At 43.0% G+C, this 18,917-nt stretch overlaps 1 pseudogene across 1 annotated transcript in view; it reads left to right on the top strand.

The window, feature by feature from the left end:
* The first annotated feature begins 9,016 nt into the window (after positions 1 to 9,016).
* LOC146496920 (uncharacterized) overlaps positions 9,017 to 18,917 on the top strand; it is a 35,733-nt pseudogene continuing 25,832 nt past the window's right edge. The window contains exon 1 of the transcript XR_014870585.1: positions 9,017 to 9,857. The product of XR_014870585.1 is annotated as an uncharacterized LOC146496920 (transcript). The remainder of the gene's footprint in view (positions 9,858 to 18,917) is intronic.

Genomic DNA, 18,917 nt, shown 5'->3' on the forward strand with positions numbered 1-18,917 from the left:
CAGGCTGAATAACAACAACACACATTCATCAAGAATCTAATATGGGAAGGGCAGGGCTGTGTTGATCTGAGACTGTAGACAGTAAAAAGTCCACAGGAGAGATGGTAGCTGATTAAACAAGTGTCATGAGATAATAACAAAATGCAAAGATTGGTGACAGCGCTTGGAACCATAAAGCAACAAAAAACTGTGAGAAATAAACTCGGCTCTGCCTGTGAATCACTCTTTGCTTCTCTTCTTCCTTCCATCCCATCAATTCATATATCACTCTCCACTTGCTGTCTATCTGAGAACAAGGCACAACTTGCTATTGCAATAAACTATAATCTAATTATCCACACCTAACAACTCTTGCACTTAATCTATAATAAAATGATGACAGAAAAATGTTATAGCACTGCCTTTAGTAGCCTCACACAGCTCCAACTGTTTCCTCCTCATGTCCTTACCAGGCATGTCTGGACAATGTTATATCATGAGTAATAATTTTTTTTTAATCCATCTAAATAAAACACACACATGCACGCACACACAGTGACATTTTAGACCTTCTTCAGAATACTGTATATACTATGGGCATCACGGTGCTGATCCAGAATCCTTACATTATTATTTATTACTAGAGCTACAATAATAAAGCAATGAGGAGGGGGAAGTAATAAATATGAAATAATGTATTTATGATTATTCCATTTGTTTCACGATCCACTCTGTGCAGGGGCAAAGCTTATTACATTTTTAAACTGTAGAGATACAATCATTTTACTGCTGTAAAATCCAAATTTTGTCTTATTTAAAATATAAATCTAATATAATATAATATAATCTGGGTGAGGGACCAGACAAAGAGCGATTCAAAAGACCCTTATGAAAAAAACACCGAGGGAACAGTTTACCCTGCCCGGGATAGGGTTACCGGGGCCCCGCCCTGGAGCCAGGCCCAGGGAGGGTGCCCGAGGGCGAGCGTCTGGTGGCCGGGCCTTAGTCCATGGGGCCCGGCCGGGCACAGCCCGAAGAGGAGACATGGGCCCATCCTCCCGCAGGCCCACCACCCGCAGGAGGCGCCATAGGGGTCGGGTGCATTGTGTGCCGGGTGGCGGCCAGGAGCGGAGGCCCTGGCGGACTGACCCCCGGCTGCCAAGACTGGCAATAGGGACATGGAATGTCACCTCTCTGGTGGGGAAGGAGCCTGAGTTAGTGCGTGAGGTTGAGAGGTACCGGCTAGATATAGTCGGGCTCAGCTCTACGCACGGATTGGGCTCTGGAACCAGTCTCCTGGAGAGGGGCTGGACTCTGTCTCAGTCTGGAGTTGCCCCTGGTGAGAGGCGGCGGGCTGGGGTGGGTATTCTAATATCCCCTCGGCTTGCTGCCGGTACGTTGGGGTTTTTCCTGGTGGACGAGAGGGTTTGTTCCCTGCGCCTTAGGGTCGGGGAACGGGTCCTGGGAGACTTCAATGCTCACGTGGGTAACGACAGCGAGACCTGGAGGGGCGTGATTGGGAGGAACGGCCTCCCTGATCTGAACCCGAGCGGTGCTTTGTTATTGGACTTCTGTGCTAATCACAGTTTGGCCATAACGAACACCTTGTTCGAACATGGGCCGTAGGTCGATGATCGATTTTGTAATCGTATCACCAGACCTGCGACCATATGTTCTGGACACTCGGGTAAAGAGAGGGGCTGAGCTGTCAACTGATCACCACCTGGTGGTGAGTTGGATCAGGTGGCGGGGGAGGACGCTGGACAGACCCGGTGCACCTAAACGCGTAGTGAGGGTGTGTTGGGAACGACTAGCAGAGGCCCCAGTCCGCGAGATCTTCAACGCACACCTCCGGCAGAGCTTCAACAGCATTCCGAGGGAGGCGGGGGACATTGAGTCCGAATGGACCATGTTCAGCGCCTCCATTGCCGAAGCTGCTGCATTGAGCTGCGGCCGCAAGGTGGTTGGTGCCTGCCGTGGTGGTAATCCCCGAACCAAATGGTGGACACCAGAGGTGAAGGGAGCCACCAGGCTGAAGAAGGAGTCCTATCGGGCTTGGTTAGCCTGCGGGACTCCGGAGGCAGCCGACAGGTATCGACAGGCCAAGCGGAATGCGGCTCGGGCAGTGGCTGAAGCAAAAACTCGGGTGTGGGAGGAGTTCAGAGAGGCCATGGAAAAAGACTTTCGGACTGCCTCGAAGAGGTTCTGGCAAACCGTCAGGCGTCTCAGGAGGGGAAAGCGGTGCTCTACCTGCACGGTGTATAGTGCTGGCGGAGCGCTGCTGACGTCGACTGAGAAAATTGTCAGGCGGTGGAAGGAATACTTCGAGGACCTCCTTAATCCCACTGACGCGTCTTCCGAGGAGGAAGCAGAGTCTGGGGATGAGGGGAATGACCCGCCAATTTCCGGGGGCGAGGTCACTGAGGCAGTTAAACAACTCCTTGGTGGCAGAGCCCCTGGTGTTGATGAGGTCCGCCCCGAGTTCCTGATGGCTCTGGACATTGTAGGGCTGTCCTGGCTGACACGCCTCTGCAATGTTGCGTGGAGATCAGGGGCAGTACCCGTGGATTGGCAGACCGGGGTGGTGGTCCCCATCTTTAAGAAGGGGGACCGGAGGGTGTGTTCCAACTACAGGGGGATCACACTCCTCAGCCTCCCCGGGAAAGTCTATGCCAGGGTGCTGGAAAGGAGAGTTCGTCCGCTAGTCGAACCTCTGATGCAGGAGGAACAATGCGGTTTTCGTCCTGGTCGCGGAACACTGGACCAGCTCTTCATCCTCTCGAGGATACTTGAGGGTGCATGGGAGTTTGCCCAACCAGTCTACATGTGTTTTGTGGACTTGGAGAAGGCATTCGACCGTGTCCCTCGGGGTGTCCTGTGGGAGGTGTTGCGGGAGTATGGGGTGTCTGGCCCATTGCTACGGGCCATTCGATCCCTATACAACCGTTGCAAGAGCTTGGTTCGCATTGCCGGCAATAAGTCGGACGCGTTCCCGGTGGGTGATGGGCTCCGCCAGGGCTGCCCTTTGTCACCGGTTCTGTTCATAATTTTTATGGACAGGATTTCTAGGCGCAGCCAAGTGGCGGAGGGCTTTCGCTTTGGTGGCCTCAGGATCTCATCTCTGATTTTTGCGGATGATGTGGTTCTGTTGGCTTCATCGGGTGAGGGCCTCCAGCTCGCACTGGAACGGTTCGCAGCCGAGTGTGAAGCAGCGGGAATGAGGATCAGCACCTCCAAATCTGAGGCCATGGTTCTCAGCCGGAAAAGGGTGGAGTGCCCACTCCGGGTCGGAGATGAGTTCCTGCCCCAAGTGGAGGAGTTCAAGTATCTCGGGGTCTTGTTCGCGAGTGATGGGAGAAGGGAGCCGGAGATCGACAGACGGATTGGGGCTGCAGCTGCAGTAATGCAGACGCTGCACCGGTCCGTCGTGGTGAAGAGGGAGCTGAGTGTATAAGCGAAGCTCTCAATTTACCGGTCGATCTACGTCCCTACCCTCACCTATGGCCACGAGCTGTGGGTAGTGACCGAAAGAACGAGATCGCGGATACAAGCGGCGGAAATGAGCTTCCTCCGAAGGGTGGCTGGCATCTCCCTTAGAGATAGGGTGAGAAGTTCGGCAATCCGGGAGGGGCTCAGAGTAGAGCCGCTGCTGCTCCACATCGAAAGGAGCCAGCTGAGGTGGTTTGGGCATCTGACAAGGATGCCCCCTGGGCGCCTCCTGGGTGAGGTGTTCCAGGCATGTCCCACCGGGAGGAGGCCCCGGGGCAGACCCAGGACACGCTGGAGAGATTATATCTCTCGGCTGGCCTGGGAACGCCTTGGTGTTCCCCCGGATGAGCTGGAGGAGGTGGCTGGGGAGAGGGAGGTCTGGGCCTCTTTGCTTAGGCTGCTGCCCCCGCGACCCGGCCCCGGATAAAGCGGATGAAGATGGATGGATGGATGGATGGATATAATCTGCTTCTTAATGTATGTTCTTTAAAATACAGCATGTGTTTTTTAATATATTATAATTATAATACTGCATAATTATGTGGACATGCATATTAGATCGTTTTTTAGTGAAATATAATCCCTCCAGAAAGGCAGGAAAAGCCCGGAAACTTACTTTAAAACTAAATATGTTCCCTAAAACGGTGACAGAGCTACAGACCCATGACAGCCTTACACAGGTAGCCAGCAGCTATGACCAGCACTACTTAGCAGTTAATAAAAGGACAGGTAATGTTCGTCACGCTGTTGCACACACAGCACGCTCATTTGTTTCAGTTCGTCAGTTGCAACAAGACAGCTTACCAACGTGTACATAATAAGCTAATACTCCTCGGTGCTATACACTACAGTGTACGCTGTACACCTACTTACTGGTTTTGTCGCATCAGTCTGTGTCTCTGAGTTAACTTGTGTTTCTCCTGCAGCTCCGGAACGCAAAAAATGCGCGTGCTCTTTGTGAGCTCGTTCCCGGCTCGTAACCAGCGCGTTCTGCCGTCAAGGGCGATCATTGGTTAAATGTGATCATGTGACTGATGCAAGCCAGATCCTTTTATTTAGCAAAACTGTGATTAATAGTTAAATATTATTGTTGAGGGGCACAGAAAGGACTCCGCACACACACACACAAAAAAATATAATAATATTTTTTTTAAAAAGTTGCCTCAACAAAAGGGCACTTTGGGCACCCATCAGGAAAGGGGCGGGTGCTCAAGCCCCTCTAGCCCCCCCCCCCCCCCCCCCCTGCACGTGCCTGCTCCAGAGCCGCAAAACTCCCACCTACCGCATAGACGAATGAAACTCCCCGCCTTCCCACACCCTCCACAACGTCTCCCCCCCACCGCAAACGCAAAAAGGAAACGAACCAATCACACGAACAAAAAGGGACGAGCCCCCATTTATGTTACGCCCCTAGTCTAGGCGTGTAGAGACGCACATAAGGTTGGAGGAGAGAGACAAATACCCGCCCTGGTTCCCAAGCCAAACATCCGAAACCAGTTGTGAGTAAAAAAAGGTGATTTTATTGAAGGTAATGAAGCACAGCTCCAGGGTGAACCCTGGCCAAAATAATAAACAAAACCAACCAAGTCCCACCAGAGAAAAACTAAACCCTCCAATTGGTTCACCCCAGCGCAAAGCTTCTTGAAGCTTCATTTGCTCTAGTAGGACACCTACTGGACGTAAAAATATTAGTTGGCATGAATTTGAAGAGTGTGGCCTTTTGCACACAGCCTGTAAATGTCAACAACAAAAGGAGTGTGTAAAACATCTATATTGTAGTGATGGCAGCATACTGTGTATATTTATACTGGCAGTATGGAAAATGATTATTTGGAAATGCTTAAAATGGAAATGATCATTTACTGTGAGGTGAGGTGAGGTTGGGGTGTGGACAGTGGTTGTGCTTTTGTAACGTTGAGGTATGGACAGCTACACACTGAGGCTTTGAGCCTCAGTCCTGCCTGTTCACATTTTATTCTGTAAAAACTAAATTTTCACTGCTTTTATGACCTTTTTAGTGGGGAGAACATAGCTAGGATTTAATGATTTAACAAATCTTTTAAATCCTTTGTCCTCCACAATGCTAAATGGCTGGGAGTCCTCAATCAACATGCTAACCAGGTCTTCATCCATTTGAGATTGTTCTCCTGAGGAAAGACAACAAAAACAAAGCACAAATATAAATATCACACACGTAACTTATTACAGTTGCATAATATTGTTATATCATTTAGTAGCATTACTGCATGCTATATTATCATGGCATTTGATGGCTCACCTGGTCTTGCTCCACAATCGGTGTTCCCCTTATTCTCATGCAAAGCTCTGTAGTGCCTAAGCATGTGTGACCAAGTGGTCGGCGGGGTTAGATAAAAAGTAATAAAATGACAACGCCACCTAGGGGAATTTCACCCCCAGGAAATATATTTAAGAAAAATAGATAAAAAGAATAAAAGTAGGGCGCACAGATTCAAGGATGCACACTGAGGCAGGTTGGCTCCAATATTAAAACAGTTTTATTTATAGTAAAAATAAATAAAATATTAAAACCCAAGATGTAGCGTCATTGTTGACAGTGTCCTAAAGTGAAAATAAAACAATCAGGGAACTTGGACTTACCAGCAGCCGTGGACCCAAAAGAAAATCACACAAAAAGAAAATCACTGCAGCCCACCCGGTGCTGTACAAAAGAAAGTGTGAAAACGACCCACCACCTGAGGTCCCAAGGCCACTGGCACGTCCTCCGTTCACTGAAATAAACACAGAAATATATGTTAAAAGAATAAAAGGACACTGAGCGTCAGGCTCGTTGCCACACACACACACACACACACACACACACACACACACACACACACACACACACACACACACACACACACACACACACACACACACACACACACACACACACACACACACACACACACACGGTAAGCCTACTTAATAAAAACAAGATAAGACAAGACAGCAGGCTCCACCGAGGAGGAGTCCTCACAACAGCGGCTGGGAAGGCGTTTCACTCTTCCGGTTTAGGTTGGGCGATTTGCCACGGAGAGGCGAATACAGCAGTCAAACCCTAAAACAGATAAATGTAACCTTAGACTCTCATAGCTATGAATGCTAATAAAAGTTGTTTTAACGGCTTACCCCAGAACCGGAGGCGCTATACTCTCACTGGTGGGGATAACACGAGCACCTCTCTCCGCAACGCCGCTGTTATGCCAAAAAGTGATTGCCTGCCAAAAACCGATTTCCAATGTTTCCGTGTATTTTTTTATGTGTAATATCTTTATGTATGTTGGTAAATAGACTTCGATGAACAGCGTTTACAAAGGGGTTATATATAGAATTAAAAAATATCTGTTTTTTCAAGTATCTTTACAGCTCTGTGTTATTGTACTTACATTATAACCAATCCGGTCCTTTATCCTCGTCCTGCTGTTCTCTTGGCCAACTTACTCTTACAAAAGACATTTTTAATGTTAATGAGATTTTTTTTAACTGCATAAATAAAGGTTATATAAAAGTCACTGCCAAAGACTGATTGCGGCTTCTATCTTGTTACACGAATGTTGTTTGTGGCTCAAGATGACTTTATGTCATCCATGAGGGATGCATTTAACATATGTTTCACATATTATAGCCCAACAAGTTACTTATAGCAGTTTAAATACGAGCAATCAGTTTTTGGCACAACACCGGAATAAAACAAACTGCCGCGCTACAACAGGCCGCAAAAACTATTAACACAAATTCCAGCGCTCGGAGGGAATCTGAGGTTAAGTGAGAGCACACCTGTAGCTGTCATATGATTGACTCCTGCTGATCAGTCCGTCGCAGTGGGCCAGCATTTACTGCTGCCTTGTGCCGAATGCACGGGAGGAATGATCCAACAAAAACACCGGCTTGCTTTATACGGGCTAACGCCACCCTGCAATCAATATGCAGGTGGGCTACCAATCAACCTAGCTGCGCGGCGAAGAGAGCGAGCGCAGGAGAGAGCGAGCGAGAGAGAAAAAGAAAGGCGAGTAGCCCATCTGGCTACACATGGATGAGGTGTTGTTGTTATATCTCCCTGGCACATAGCAAACACTTCACCTTGTACAAAAGTAAAGACAGCTTAACATAAATTGTATTGCACCATCAGTATTATGAAAATACATCTTCTGTAGAAATTTACATACCTTGTTGGGAGGAATAAGATCACAATGTTCCCACACAGGGGAGGACATCCTCCTCTTCTTAGCTGGCTCCATTCTCTCCTGACTTTCTCTCCTCACTCTCATAAACCTCCAAACTCTCTCCAAACTCTCACTAACCGCAACTCTCACCCACATTTTGAATGAAGTATGAGGGGTTTATATCGCTGTCATAGCTCGCTGTCATAGCTCTACTACCGGTAGACTGCAGCGAGACCTGCCAGCATCTGAGCCAGACTCTCTCTCATCATGGTCACCTAAATGCACAGTAATAGCAGGTTTTGTAATAAGGCAGATCGCGCTAACATAATATGCATTGTTAGTTGATTATTTACTGCTGGGTTGAGATTCACGAGTCCGGAGCGGAATTAAAAACACGACATTTATTTAAGGTCATCGTGTGTTTTGTGATCAAATGCTTTTGCATATTCGTCGTGTTTCCTCCCTTAAATGAAATATCTACTTTGCAAGTATTGCAAGTTGCCCTGTTGTCATCTGTTCTCGTAAAGTATGACCAAACTTTTGAGCGTTTGAGCCGCTTAGGCGCCGTGTTTCCTGCCAGGTAAATGACGCTCCGCAACGTGGTGACGTCATTCAGGGCGACTGGAATCAACAAGGAAATCGTTTGTAAAAATGGCAAACAATTCCAAGGAATTGTTTCCAAGAAACAGTGGGAACCGGTTCTTGTTGAGAACCGGTTCCCACTGTTTCTTGGAAACAATTGTTTCCAAGAAACAGTGGGATGGGTGGGTATCGAAAACCGGTTCTTGTTGAGAACCGGTTCCCACTGTTTCTTGGAAACAATTCCTTGGAATTGTTTCCAACCCATCCCTACTCGTAAGCGGATGTCAGGCCCTTGTAGAGCAACATTGAGTATTTTGGTCTAAATAACCCAAAATGTGACGTCCACATATGTGGACGCCAGGTCCTAGGACTTTAAAGATGTGGTTTCAAAGGCTAAAAATCACATCATCAGCTCCTTTAATCAGCAGCTCACTGATAAGGTTTTTAGAAACCTGGGTGGAAACAACAGTACCATCTGTGACCCACTTAATGAACAAATATAAGGAACAACTGGATAATTAATTCAGACACAGTTTATTTCAAAACTTTAATTTCTAGTGTCCAACAAATGAAAACAGCAAGGTGATGGAGATCATCCGGGACCCTCAGAAAACTAATCCAGCAGCTTCTGGCACTGCAGCAGCACCAATTCTGCCCAAAGTTAAACAGATGACAGTTCAAATTCCTGGTTTTCCATGTACCTGGAATAATTCCTGTGGATTCCTGTAGACTCTGGAACGTTTTTTGTTTGTTTGTTTGATTTTTGTTTTTTAGGGGTGGGGGGGGTTCAGTGTAAACCGCTGTTTGATTTTTTTTTTTATTGTGTCCATTCTGATAATATACACTTATAATAATAATGATAATAACAAGACGAAGAAGAATTAGAAGAAAAAAGAAGAAGAAAAAAGAAGTAGGAATCCCGTGTGTGGGGCAAAACCTCAGTCCACCCAGTCAGAGAAGCACAGCAGTCATAGATCCTGCTGCTGCCTGTGAAGTAAAAAACACAGATAAAAGCAAAATACAATAAACAGGCTGATTTTTATTTAATTATTTTTACTTTTCTCCTTTATAATAAGCAAAAATAGCTCGTTCAGTACCAGTGGAATTTTAGCCAATTTGATTGTGGTCTCTAACTTTCTGCTTGTTTATTTGTTTATTTCTGCTTTTGGTGGAAATTTGACCGGATACACTCTGCATGGACCCTCACAGCAACGGAGAAAAACAAAAACTGAAAACTTATGGTGGTTATAAAAAGTGTTTGGGGATAAAGAGAAACAGACACGTTCGAGCATTACGAAGCGGAACGAAAAGGCAACTCTCCTCTTCGGCCGGAACTTCACCGTGTGGCACCAGGCGGAAGTAAACGGGGGAGAGACGTTAATCAGCAGGAGGTCGGTTGTGTTGTGTTGTGTTGTGTCGTGTTGTGTTGTGTGTGAGCTGTGTCAGCAACAATGCCTTCAGTTCAGTATCTGAGAGAGTTTATCAACGAGCGACTAACTGCTGCTGCTGAACAAATATTCTTGGAGTTTGAAAAAACGATCGTCCAGTACGAGGAAGAGATCGACCGTCAGCGCAGACTGCTGGATATCACCTGGAAACCCGAAATCAAGCTGCACAGGACAGGTGAGTTTTTTTTTCTAACTTTATTTAACAAACAATGAGTATACAACATACGAACAGATGAAGTATACAAAACAACAGAACATAAACACAAAAAGCCAGGGGTAAAAGAAAAAAGTAACAATTATAAGAATACACGCAAAAATTCACATACATATATTGTTTTGAGAGCCTTTTTGTTGGTGGAGTCTGATATTGATTGTATGTACATTTCCACATCCTTAAAAAAATGACAGAAATATGGTGTTTTGTTAGTAAACTTACATTTATGGATAAAAAATGTAGCTAAAAGTATTAACAAATTTATCATAAAAAAACATTTATCATACTTCTTGGGGAACTTAAAGAAACAGAATAAAACATTTTCCCATCGTAAAGAAAACTCCCTTAAAATATGGACAATAACAAACCTGCTAAATTCCTTCCAGAATCTCTGTGTAAAAGAACAGCACCAAAAAAGATGTGTCACAGTTTCTGGATGATCCCCACAGAAAGTACAATTAGTATTTACGTCCCTTTTAAATTTTACCATGTAGTGACTGGCTGGATAACATTTATGTAGAATTTTAAATGAGACTTCCTTCACCTTATTTACAATCAGATATTTATGGGGGATTGTTACGGCTGTGGCCATAGGAACACTGTGTGGGCTGTTCTGTTCTGTGTCTCTTTACTGTGCTTCAGACTCTTTGCAGTTCCAACCTATACTTTTGCTGTACATTTGTGTGAGCGTGCTCTGTGAGAGCCGCTCCTGCTGTGTTAACTTAGTGCTTAGGCACCCTTAGGCTGAAGCGGAAGGGCTGAGTCGCCTTTTCCTTTGGGAACAGTTTTCTCCTGTTTTCCGGGTTAGGGAGCGAGGGCTAGTATTGTCATTTGTTTGTTCTGTTTTCTTTCGTAGGGTTTAGTTTTCTCTGGTGGGACTTAGTTGGTTTTGTTTATTATTTTGGCCTGGGTTCACCCTGGAGCTATGCTTCATTACCTTCAATAAAATCACCTTTTTTACTCACAACTGTTTCGGATGTTTGGCTTGGGAACCAGGGCGGGTATTTGTCTCTCTCTCTTCCAACCTTATGTGCGTCTCTACACGCCTAGACTAGGGGCGTAACATAAATGGGGGCTCGTCCCTTTTCGTTCGTGTGGTTGGTTCGTTTCCTTTTGCGTTTGCGGTGGGGGGAAGACGTTGTGGAGGGTGTGGGAAGGCGGAGAGTTTCGTTCGTCTATGCGGTAGGTGCGAGTTTTGCGGCTCTGGAGTTGTGTTTTTCTTTTTTGCTTTGCTCGTGATGTCGTTTGACATGGATGATTTTGCGCAACAGCCCTCCATTGAAAAGTTGGAGCGGTGCACAAAAGCAGATTTGTTAGTAGTGGCTAATTTGTTCAATGTGGATGTTCCGTTGCATTCTAAAAAGGCGGCTCACCCCTTCCGCTTCAGCCTAAGGGTGCCTAAGCACTAAGTTAACACAGCAGGAGCGGCTCTCACAGAGCACGCTCACACAAATGTACAGCAAAAGTATAGGTTGGTAACCAGGGTCAGGACCGCGTCGGCTGTCAAGCTACTCGCTCGCTCCACTCTCTCTCTCTCTCCGGCGGGAGCTGTCAGAGCGGCTTTTTGAACACTGTCACGTGTTCCACGGTCCGATCAGCTGCTCACTACTCGTCATTAGGGGAGGGACCTGCAAAGAGTCTGAAGCACAGTAAAGAGACACAGAACAGAACAGCTCACACAGTGTTCCTATGGCCACAGCCGTAACACCCCCCTTCCCAAAATCAAAGACATCTCCTTTGTAGATGTTTTGAACAGTTATGTTTAGAGGAAGACACGGGATAGGGCACCCGCCAACAGGACAGGTGAGTCTGTAGCAGTGTCCCTGTCACTACCCGATCCGTACCGGAAACCCGATCGGTACCCCGCATGCGCGAAAGGTGTCTAATTCCGGTCGTAGCGTTTTACGATAGTTATGGGTCAGAGTATCGGTTAAGATGTTAAGAATAAGTATATCGTAAAATGTTTGCAATAGTGAAGCATTTCAGTACAATGTAGACAAAAACGAAAAATAAAAAGATAGTTATGGATCGGGACTCCCCGATCCTTACTGCGCATGTGCAAAGTCGGACCGTACAAATCGGGTCTACCCGATCCGTACCGCGCATGTGCAGATGTTTTCTTCTTCTTCTGTTTGTTTAATGGCAGTGTACTCCCCAGTGTACGAGGATACCGCCACCTGCTGACCGAGCGAATGAACCCTATTGTAAACTGAATTGGCGTCATTACAAACACGTGTTAAATTTGATTTAGTGATAGTCGAGTGTGTTTATGCTCGTCTGTGTGGAGAGGATTGACTGGAATAGTGATGATGATGTCCGCTATCACTGTCAGTTGTCAGTAAACACTTAATCTGGCTGATGAATCTTCACGTGACACATTGCTAAATCAATATTATTAAGTCTGTAATAAGGCGCCATTCTTCTTATTTTACGGCGCTGTTGTTCAATCGGGAAACGCTCTCTGTTGAGGAGAAAAGCATGAATTTGTTTGTATACGGATTATCCATTGTTTAAATGTCCCCGCCAGTCGAAAAGGAGGCAGAACTGTTGAGAAATGCTAGGAGCTAACTGGGCGCTAACCGTATCGTTCAAATATATTGAATGTCACAATGTTGGCAAAGAGAGGAAGTGACGTAAGATTTGCGCATGCGGGGTACGGATTGGGTTTCCGGTACGGATCGGGTAGTGACAGTCCCAAATCAGGGTCTGCACGCTTGAAGTACACATTTTAAGTGCGATTACGTCACCGCCACGCGACGGCGACTGTCCCAATTCGAAGTGTACTTCAAATGCATACTCCAAATGCTCCGTCGATTTCCCCAAATATATATATATAATTTATTTATTTTATTTTATTTTTTTAAATGGCAGGAATTTATTTTGAAAATCTGACACTTTTTTTTTTAACATGAACTTTATTTAGAACAATAACAATGACAATCTCAAAGAGACAAGCAACATATTGAATCATTCAGAACAGAATCACACCTCCTTTTTCTTTTCTCCCAATTAGAGGAATACACATCACTGCCACAGTGCAGTTGGTATACCACAATGAAATCGACAATAACTGAAAGTAAACATACAAACATACATATATATACATACATGTATATATATATATATATATATGCATATACACATGCATACGCACACATCTATACACACACATCTACATAATAATAATAATAATAATATAAAAAGATGAATAACCAATACAAAAATAAATAAATAACAATAAAAAAGAATGAAAAACAAGGAACAGAAATAAAGGGGACAAGGGGATCATAAAATCTCTAAAAGTGAGGTTCCATAAACAAGACACATAACTTAAATAAGGGGCTAAGAAAAATCAAACTCTTCTAAAAATCTATGCAATTTGATTGCTTGGGGCTTATTTATGAGCTTAAGAGATTTACGGAACAGAGAGAGTTCGTTTTTAAGAGCAGGCCATGAAGGGGGGGGATTTAGCATATCGGCATTTATGAATGTAATACTTTGTTAACTAAAACCTCACTACTTTTATCCTTAAGGATTACTCCAATTTGAGTATTTTGAAAAGACCAAAAATCAATATTTCCATACTGGGACAATATTAGGACATGGAGAGATTTCCATAAATCCTGGATTGTCACACACCCATAGAACATGTGCTCTGTTGTTTCCGAAATTGTTTTACAAATATAACAGTTGTCTAACACAAATTTAAATCTGTCTCTCATAAATTCATTGGAGGGGTAAATATTTTTTGTAGTTCTAAAATGGACTTCTTTAAATTTGGGGGGAATTGGAAATTTTAAATATTTGGTTCTGATCAACGAGATCTCAGATTTGTTATAATCTTTAAAGATGAGTGAATGTTTTGTCCTACCTGCATATAAGGTAGGGGCGATCGTGGCTCAAGAGTTGGGAGTTCGCCTTGTAATCGGAAGGTTGCCAGTTCGAGCCCCGGCTCGGACAGTCTCGGTCGTTGTGTCCTTGGGCAAGACACTTCACCTACCGCCTACTGGTGTTGGCCAGAAGGGCCGATGGCGCAATATGGCAGCCTCGCTTCTGTCAGTCTGCCCCAGGGCAGCTGTGGCTACAACTGTAGCTTGCCTCCACCAGTGTGTGAATGTGAGAGTGAATGGGTGGATGACTGGACGTGTAAAGCGCTTTGGGGTCTCTAGGCGGGACTAGTAAAAGCGCTATACAAATACAGGCCATTTACCATTTACCATTTACCATAAGGTGTTAACTAAATACCTCCTCAAAAACTGATTATTGCATTTTTCATTAACCAAGTCAAGACCATCTAGTTTAAATTTGGAGTCGGTATATTTGAAAAATTGTTCTGTATCGTATTTACAAGGACTATTGGGATATTCTGTGAAACCTTTTTATAGAGCTCGAGCAAGCAACTCATGTCATATTTCTCATTAAGCCTGTTTAATTCAAGTATATCTCCATTTTCATCCATTATATGTGCCACAGACCAAATTTGTTTTGTCATCCATTCTTCCACAAACATAGATTTCCCCCGATTCAATATCACCCTATTATTCCACAGTGGAACGTTGTGGGGACTACATTAATTTCCAATTTAACAAAACTTGTTGATGAAATTTGGAAAGTTTTATGGGTAGTTTAGAAATTTCAAAATCACATACTAAAAGAAATTGGATCCCCCCAACTTTGTTGAAAATAAGAGATGGTATCAAGAACCAGATCTCATGATCATTTTTTAAGAAAGATCGGAGCCAATTAATCTTTAAAATGCCATTCATTATTTCAAAATCGATTGCTTTTAAACCCCCCTCTTCATAGTCTTTTATCAAGTCCCTGTTACTGATATAATGATGTTTATTTTTCCCTATGAAATTAAAATTCACCTTATTCAATTCTTGGTGGGATGGCTAGGGAATAAGCTGGATAGATTAATCTGGACAAAGATTCAACCTTGGTCAAAATTATCCTGCCGAACAACGTTAAATCTCTCTGTAGCCAGTGGTTTAAAGTTTTTTTGCATTTGTCAATTGTATTCTGAATATTCTTTTCTTCACTATCAGCCATGCATTTAGTAATCCAGATTCCAAGATATTTGATTTCATTTTTGACAGGTATATTGTACAAAGAAGAGTGAGAACAATTGTGGATACTCATGAGTTCACATTTGTCCAGGTTCAGGCGTAGTCCAGAAGCACCAGAAAAGACCTTTATTGTATCTAAGGCCAATGGAATTTGTTCTTTATTTTTTAGAAAGATTGTTGTATCATCAGCAAGCTGACTTATTATTAATTTGTGGTTATTTATGTCTAATCCTTTGATGTTTGAATTTATGACAGTAATAGCAAGTAATTCAGTGGCTACAATGAATAAAAGAGGTGAGATGCTGCAGCCCTGCCTGATACCTCTCTCCACCCTGAACCTGGGACATGTGCCTTCTGAAAGAGAAACACAACTATTAATATCAGTGTATAACATAGTGATCATATCCAGAAATGCATCTCCAAACCCAAAATGTTTAAATGTCTTAATAATAAAAGTGTGTTCGATAGAATCAAATGCTTTATGGAAGTCCAAGAACAACATAAAACCATCATCCTTAATTAGGTAATTGTAATCGATAAGGTCCAAAACCAAGCGGATATTATTTTGGATCAACCGTCCTTTGAGAAATCCTGATTGTGTTGGGTTAATTATTTCAGAAATACCTGTTTTTAGTCTTGTTGCTAAAACTTTTGTAAAAATTTTGTAGTCTGTATTTAAAAGTGTTATAGGTCTTAGATTACTTTTTTCTTATCTTTCCCCGGTTTTGGAATTAATTTTATAACTCCTTGTTTCATTGTTGCCATAAGCTCCTTTTGATTTATACATTCATTTAACGCACTGAATAATAATAATTGTAGGTCTTCCCAAAAGTGCTTATAGAAATTAGTTGTTATGCCATCTGGTCCCGGTGAGCGATCAGATGCCATGCTCTTAATAGCAAAATCAAATTCTTCTATAGTTAGGCCTTCATCACAAATTTCTCTAAAATTATCATCAATTACTGAAATCCAATTACTGATTTTGTCAAAGAAGGAGGTGACATTTTGTTCTGAGTATGAAGACTTATAAAGGTTACTATAAAAAGTAAATACTTCATTTGAAATGCGTTTAGTGTCTGTACATTCCTCTCCGTTGATTATTAGGTTACATATTGAATTATATTCTTGTCTAAGTTTTTCTAGATTGCAAAAATAGGCAGTGTTCTTTTCACCCTCTTCTATCCACTTGGCTTTGGATCACAAATAAGCAGCCTTGGCTCTATAAAGGTACATTTCGTCCAACTTAGATTGGAAATTATAAATTTTTTCTTCTTCTTCCTCAGTCCAATTCAATTTGCCTTAAAGATTCATAAGTTCTTTTACTACATTTGATTCCTCTTATTTCCTTTGTCTGTTTAACTTTTTACCAAATGCAATTGAGGTTTTTCTGATTCTAAATTTAAGATATTCCCATTTGAGTATCGGTGTATTGATGGCTTCATCATTCTGGATATATAAATTAATTTTTTAATAGAATTACAATACTCCTCATTTCTCAGCATCTGACAGTTAAATTTCCAATAATCCTTAAATGTGTTGTTTTGGTCTTTGCTTTGTAGTCTTAGAATAATGGCGCAATGGTCACTTAAGGGACCGTTAGAGATGACTGTTTCCTTAACATATTGTAAAATTGAGTTGGATACCAACCAATAATCAATACGTTACCTGCTTTGACCATTAGGTTTGTGCCAGGTGAATTGTTTTACATCTGTTTTTAACAATCTCCATACATCTATTAATTTAGTATCATTAGCAAAATTTTCAAATATTGGGTTTTTATGTTCTCTTGAAAATTTTGAAGGCCATCTATCCAACCATTCATCAGGAGTCACATTGAAATCACCTCGAACTACTATATAATCAGTAGAGAATTTGGTATATAGTTCCTTTATAACTGTAGAAATTTGATGCAGCAGGTTCTTATTCTCTTGATCATTGTTGTATCCATAAACATTAACCAAAATAATCAGAGTATTATCAGTATTTAACACACAGGCAACCCAATGTCCATCCTTGTCTGCCATGTTGCACAAAAAACTACCAGGACATCTGTTGAAACAAATAGCAACCCCAGCCGACCTGTTTGTACCATGACTAAAAAAAATTTTATTTCCCCATTGTTGTGACCAAAATTTCACATCAGATTCCTCAGAATTAGTTTCCTGGAGAAAAAAACAATTTGCCTGTTGCCCCTTGCAGTACAGAAAAACAGCTTTACGCTTAATTGAGTCTTTAAGTCCCCTTGTGTTAAAGGAAAAAAGAGAAATATTAGTTTTTAATTGGAACAAGGAACACATGAACAGCTTTAAAGAGGAGGTTTAGGAGGTTGAGTAGGAAAATCTTGAGGTAAAAGTCCCATCATCCGAAATGTTCCACTATATTCCTTTCGTAGTCAGATGTCAGCCCGTACCTGGAGTCTCTACCCTGATGCGTTTGCCTTCTATGAAACCAAAAGGGCCCCTGAAGCCCGCAGCCTTGCCTTCCTTCCGAGCCTGGTCGATTTTTGGCCACAATGCTTGTCTGGATCGCCAGTCCTCCGGGGTCAGGTCTTCAGCAAAGCGGATGCCTTCTTCTTTGCACACGGGAGAAGCCTTTGTTCGCCTCCAGATGTCATCTCTCACGGCACGTCTCACAAACAGAATAATGATTTGTCGATGCTTATTCTCCGCCACTCTTCCCACTCTGTGGACAACGTCAACTGCTTATTCCATCTTCATCTTTAGGTCCGGAGCAATCCTTCCTAGAAGTTCCGCCACTTCTTCTCTGATATTTTCATTTGTTTTCTCCTTTTTCCCTTTGATACGGAGACACCATCTTCTTTTGTATCTTTCCTGGCTCAATACACGATCTTTAATATCGTCATTATCTTTTTTGAGTGATTCAATCTCTTTTTCCAGGTGTTTTATTTTCTTTTTGCATTCTTGCAGCTCCTCTGAATTACACTGCACCGATTTAGCAATGGAAGCCAGCATGGCGCTATGTTGTTGAATTTGTTTGCTAACGTCGTCCATGCGGTCATCAACACGTTTTCCAAGACTCTCAATAGCTTTCAGTATGGTGTCAGTGGATGTGTTGGAGTCATTATCATTAGCCGTACCTTTTGCTTTTTTCTCCATATGTGGTTTCTCAGGAGTATTATCAGGGGTTGTTAACAGTCTGTCCCTCTTGTTGCTGCTGGAATTAGCCGTTTCAATTGGAGCTGAGTAGTCATGCTCGCTGTTCCTCTGGGTTGTAAAAGGGAGGTTTTTCACTGCCGGAGGTTTCGTGTTGTTGTTTTTCTTCATGTTCGGGCTGAAACGTCGTCAATATAGCTCAAAGGAGTGGATTTTATAACTTCAAGATTAAAACATCGGGACTTGAGTGAGGAGTTCAGACGGATGCGACTGCTCAGTCCGCCATCTTGCCAACTCCTCCGATTTCCCCAAATATCAAGCGTGGTCCGGTGCACGCTTTGTGGTCCGGTGCACGCTTCGTGGTCCCATATATCCCACAATTCATAGCGCGGCGGTGGGTGTGGATAATTTTGCTGCAAAATACGGCAGAAGGGAGCGGCCAAGAGTGAACTGTCAAAAGTAAGTACTGAATATGACGTCACTTATTTATGTGCGAATGTTTAATAACGAAGAACATTAAAACATTGCTGTTGACCACATGTCGGCAAAGTTATGTGACATTAGTGATGTTTGTACTTTCAGCGTTAACTTGGTTGTGTATATATATGTGTATGTATGTATGTATATATGTATGTGTGTGTGTGTGTGTGTGTGTGTGTGTGTATGTATGTATGTATGTATGTCTCATAATAATCTGACAATAACTATAATATTGGCCATATTATATTTACACTACCATAGTGAGATGACTTTAGTCTCATGAACAACATGAGCTAATTATTATTTACTAACTAATCTTAAATGACTGTTCAGTACAGAAATGAAGCCCAACAATCATG

This window comes from Neolamprologus multifasciatus, chromosome 18 (genome assembly GCF_963576455.1).
Source record: "Neolamprologus multifasciatus chromosome 18, fNeoMul1.2, whole genome shotgun sequence".
In the NCBI taxonomy this organism is placed as follows: Eukaryota; Metazoa; Chordata; class Actinopteri; order Cichliformes; family Cichlidae; genus Neolamprologus; species Neolamprologus multifasciatus.